This window comes from Lathyrus oleraceus, chromosome 3 (assembly GCF_024323335.1).
Source record: "Lathyrus oleraceus cultivar Zhongwan6 chromosome 3, CAAS_Psat_ZW6_1.0, whole genome shotgun sequence".
NCBI classification, from domain to species: Eukaryota; Viridiplantae; Streptophyta; class Magnoliopsida; order Fabales; family Fabaceae; genus Lathyrus; species Lathyrus oleraceus.
In genome coordinates, this window is record NC_066581.1 from 67,487,809 (window position 1) to 67,493,842 (window position 6,034).

Below are 6,034 nucleotides of genomic sequence, written 5' to 3' on the forward strand. Positions count from 1 at the left end.
TGAGCAGTTTCTTTAGCAACCTTTCCTCTATTCTTTCTGAGCGTGGATCCCATCGAGTACGACGGATGCGTAGGGGTGCTAATACCTTCCCTTCGCATAACCGACTCCCGATCCCATCTTTCTCTGGTCGTGAGACCATGTCTTTTCCAGGTTTACTTCGAGCGTTTCCTTTCCCTCTTTTGGGATAAATAACGCACGGTGGCGGCTCTGTTGTTTTCTTTTCCCGCCGGTTTTTCGCGTAATGCGACAATAATCCTAAAATAAATACATGTGATAATGCAAAACATTATAGGTCACTTTGGACCAAAGGCATTAAAATGTGAAAAAGTCCAACTTCAAATGCCCATAACTTTCTCATCAAAAATCCAAATGATGCAAAATTTAAGTCCAAATTTATGGTATTGAAAATATATACAATTTTATGTTTAAGGTTTTGTCATTTGGAGCTTGCATCATTAAAACAGAAGGGCTTGAAGTTGGTCCATTTTGGAAAATTTCACATGCACATGTTTTGCACCTTGAACTTTATGACCAATTTTCATTAATTTCCCAACTCCAAATGGATTTTTGTTCAACATAACAATTGATCCTCATGTCAAGACCTTTCCAACCATTACCCACAAGGCCATGTTTGATTTTGGGAAGATGCACTTTCGAAGAGGAGAAGATTTTGGTGCATTTATGGAAATCACATTCAAAATCCATGCACAAGCCAAATCATTCACACCTGCACGTCCAAAATCATTATGCTAATGTTAAGCTTGCATTTCCAAATGGATTTGGGCCCTCCATGCGCCTGTACAGGCCCATGCTCAACTTCACTATTTTCCAACCTCAAGGCGCCTTAGATGCTGCAAAACTCAATCCAAACCTCACTCTAAAGAAATTGTGCAATTTCACTTTCATTTTTCAGATCCAATTTTCAACTTCATTGGTTGATTATTGGACTTAAATTCCTTAGCCTTGCTCCATCTACATCTCCAAAACACACTGCAATCAAGAGTTGGAAGAGATCGTGCTCCATAGATCTGCATTTTCAAGGTTGATGCTCAAACTTTTTTCAATCGAAACTCACTGATTATAGCTCTTTTCTCGTGGTTATTGGCTCCTCTGAAGTCCTCTCATAAGAGGCAATTGAATTGTGTGTTTAATTTTGCAAATCCATCAAGTTCAGTTTGAACTCCATTATTTTCCATCTCTGATTTCTCTTCCTATGAGGATCTAGAGTGAAAACCAATGGCACAGGAGTGATGTACATCACCCCAGCTTTCCAATGATATGAGGATCGCTTCATTTTGTTAAGTTTTCCATACCTGCAACTCTGGCCGGAATCTCCATGTTCGCCGGAGAAGACGGTGGTGTACACCACCGTCCCTTTGCCAGTTTTAATCCAGGCCGTTGATGATGATTTCCATATTGAATCATGGCCATTGGATGTTATGACTATTTTTAATTCGTTATGCTTCTCAGTTGACTAAAGCCTATGATGTGCGCGCATTCCATTGCCCTCAGATCCTCCACGTCATTTAATGAAAGGAGATCCAACGCGCCTGATTTTTTTCTATTTTCTGATTTATCCATTTTATTTTCTTAATTCCATTTTATTTCAAAAATTCATAACTCTTTCATTTTAATTCCAAAAAATATGGGACCAATTGCATTATTTCCCTTTTTAATTCTAGTTTCTGAAAATGATTTTTAATATTTTTTATTTTGTCATTTGATATTTTTTGTGGATTTTCTCTTTTCTGGTTATTTTTAATTCATTTTAAATAGTTCCCGATATTCACAAAATACAAAAATATTTTCTTAACCTCTTTGAATGATGATGAATCTATGAAAAATATTCTCATCAATTTATTAATTGATTTGAGATTTATTTGAGATTTTAGTTCAATTAGGTTATTTTTTATTCCATTTTAATAGTTTAAAAATAGTTTATGGTTTCTAAAAATGCTGAAATTTTTTGTCAAACTTTGTTTGATCTTGTTGAACTTAAGATGATCCATTTGGACTTTTCAAAGTTGATTTGAAATGTATTTGAAGTTTGACCTTTAATTGTTTATTTTAATTCAAGTATTATTTTAATTTTCAAAAATACCAAAAATTGTTTTTTTCCTTCTAAGTTTCATTTTGCTTCTGTTTACTATTGTTTGACCTTGATTCCATTCATCTTTGGTCAATGTACTTTGCTTATTTCATTTGGATTTCAACTCATGTATATTCTTATTCATCTTCTTCTTCTTCTTTTTCTTTTTGATCAATGAGTTAAAGATTGGTGGTTAGCCTTGACATATGGGAGGCTTAACCTTCCTTGATTCAAATCTAATTCATCTTGATCATAGATCAAGTGTATGGCTTTGCATTGAGGATAGGTAGCTTCTTGGTCAAGCAAAAAACCTAAATCAATACAAGATCATTCTTCTTTTCTTTTGACATGGCAAGTTGTAGGAGCTTGGCTTACTAGTCAAGGTCTCTAACTTGTGTTTGTTGCCTACATTTTTATTGACCGGCCTCAGATAGGTGTGACTACTACATTAGTCCACTTACGATTGCTTAACATAGCGCTAAATTGCCTTATGGCACACTAACACTAACTATTAACCATTAACTTTTAATTCAAGTCATTTAATTCTTTCAATTTACTTTTATGCAATTTAATATCTTGTTCATTAATTCATTTGCTTTTTCCCTTTGCTCACTTGAGCTCATGTTTATGTTAATGCAATTTTCCTTTTGCTCACTTGAGCACATTATTGTGTATATACTATTGTGCTTGTTTTTTTTTTATTGTGTGAAACCAAATGCAAATGGACAAAGGACTTAGATTCTAGGACCTTACCTAAGCTAATGGAGTTTGAAGAGCAACTAGGCCTCATGCCTTTAGAATGCTTAAAGCTTGAAGATGAACATTGAAAGGACCAAATTCTAAACTCCCTCTTGTCCATTCTTTATTTGTTTTGTGGAAATTTTTGAGTTGTGTGTTCTTGTGCTAGGGATCCCAAACATTTGAGCCAAGTGGAAGAACCATTGTCATGAGCATCCAAAGTGAGAGATACAAAAGCCATTGGAAGATTCCTAGGAGCTTGATTTGTGTGTTTGATTGCTTGAGTTATTTGTTTATCGCTTGCTAATTCCAAAGGATGGGAGCTACTTGGATCATCACTATGATCTCAAGAAGGGAACTCCATTGTGGTTTTATTTCTCTTCCTTCATCTTTGTATGTTTAGGACTTAGCCATTCTTCTTCTTCCCTCCACTCTAACCCAAGCCAAACTTTTATGCAAACATTAACATTTGTTTTCAAAATGAGAAACCTAAGCACTATGCTTTTGATTTTCCAACTTCTTTTCATAACACTTATTTCGAATTGAATCCTTAAGTCAACTTTAACCATACTTTATAAATACTTTTCATTGGTAAATATAACTCACTCAATTGTTTCGTGGTTTCAATGGCCACTTTTGCCAAAGCTTTTCATAAACATTAGCTATTAGGTTTGAGTTATCCTAGAGGTTGTTATAATACTCACTTGTATCCTTAGTGATGGACAATGAGTCTTCCATGCTTATTATAGGGTTAACCCCTCACTAGCATGTTGAAGTTATCCTCACATGGTGGATTTGTGGTTTTAGGTTGAGTTTTCTCCCTTTGATAACAAAAGACCTTAAGGCTTTTGGACCAATCAATTCACCAACTTGTTTTGAGATTTTTACCCCGAACTACGAGGTTTTGATCCTAATCTTTTTTCATTCAAACACAAAAATTGTAAATAATTTGTACATTCTCTTCTCATCTCCCCAATCATGTTTGCACAAATATTTTTCACAAATACCAACCTACCTTACAACAATAGTGAAAAGGGCTCCCTTAGAGTACTAAGGATGTTTTGGGTGCTTAAAACCTTCCCATTGCATAACCAACCCCCTTACCCAGATCTCTGACATTTTTATTAGTTTTTGACTTGATAAAACTTCTTGGTTTTTGTTCGCTTTCTAACCTTTCCTTTGGATAAATAGAAGCGCGGTGGCGACTCGAATTGTATGATTTACTTTTGATTTAGTCAATAAATCTAAAGGTAACGAATACCCCGCTACACATCCTGATACACAACTAGGGCGGAAACTGAAACAATAATCATCCACGAGGACTTAACTCAGTAGGGAATAAAGAAGGAAAGATATACACTTTCTACTTATGGGGCTGACTCTATATGAAGAGATCAAACACAAACATCTGCTTGGGGACGAACATTTCACCAATAACAGAGGATAACAAGCAAAGATATATGGCAAAGAATGCAAACATGAATATTTGAATGCTATAATTGTGCATGTATATGCGTGGTTTATGTATGATTAATGCTGACAAACAGACATATCTAACACAAACAGGTTCGAGAGCCACGAACGGATATCCGGCATAAAAATCTTCAAAAATAAAGACAAGGCCCACAGGAGAAATCAGTTCTGGTGGGGATGATCTAATACCAGGAGACATCCACCGCTGGGGATAGGCAAAGGTCACAGCTACCAACTGTCGGGGATCTTCCAACAATTCTCGGGGACAGGTGACTGGATACCAATATAAGATCTGTCGTAGAAGAAACTCTACTAGGGAACTTATCGAGGAATGAGGTGAAACTCTGTAGGGAACAACCACCAAACAGATACACATCAATCAAACACTCCTTTCTAACTGTTGGAGAAACATCTCTGCTAAGGGAGAAAGAACAATTGCTCCGCTGGGGAAGGAAACAACACATCTTCCTCAAAATCCCTCAATACTAGGAGAGATCTCAGACTCAGAGGGGATACAAATTATCAAGCTCGGATTGGGAAACCCTATTGAGGACGGACTGTGAGCAAACCTACTGGAGATAAATTACTAGTACTCCTAAAGGAATTGTCCTGGCTGAGGGAAACGGAAATGAATCCTTCGTCAACACACTGTAGTATCGGGGATAAAAAGGGGAACAAGCCTTTCACCTACTACTATAGACAACTTCCTGCTTGAAACAACTGAAAGCTGATGAAGAGGATATAAACATGTCAGAAATATGAACAAATGTCTTACCTTTTGGAGATCGTACTATCCTTGGGAGAGCACTGAAGACATTCCATTTATCCTTTTTAGTCTTTGTGAATGTTCATTTTCTTTAAAAACTGTTTATAAGAACTTTATTTGTTTAAAACGATAATATTCATCAGTTAAAACATGCAAACGTTTGTTAAATAGAAAAAAATAAGAGTGCAAAGAATTGGATAAAGGCTCAAATTTATTTGATAGAATGTTGGTCCGCAAATGGCGAGACTCCATGGATCTTTACAAATTTGAAAATGGTGATATATATTGGAAAAAGGCTACATTGAACATAATGACCGTTTCTCCACCAACTCTGAATCCAATGTATCTGAAACTTCAATTGACGATGACTGAGCCAGACTCTTTGATAGATGACAGTTAAAGAACAAAGTCTTGTCAGGATGCAGTTACTTGCCAAATCCCTAATTTTTGCCTAGATTGCCCCAGGGTGAGGTACTCAATCTAGTGGGATATATATTCATTTTTGTTTATGTCTCTAACTTTTGCTTGGACCGCCCTTTCGGGTTTTCAATCCACTGAGACGCTCATTTTTGCCTAAGTCGCCCTTTCGGGTTTTCAACTTAGCGAACTATTCTATTTTTATTTTTAGGCGAAGTATTTCTTGACTGCATCTGAATTCACAGGACGAGTGAAATCCTCCCCATCCATAGTTGTAAGCAACAAAGCACCGCCTGAAAAGGCTCTCTTAACAATGTATGGACCTTCATAGTTTGGAGTCCACTTGCCCCTGGAATCAGGCGGAAAAGACAAAACTTTCTTGAGCAGGAGGTTACCTTCTCTGAACACACGAGGCTTGACCTTCTTATCAAAGGCTTTCTTCATCCTTTGTTGATATAACTGACCATGGCACATGGCAGTTAATCTCTTTTCTTCAATCAAATTCAATTGGTCATAACGACTCTGGACCCATTCAGCCTCAGTCAACTTGG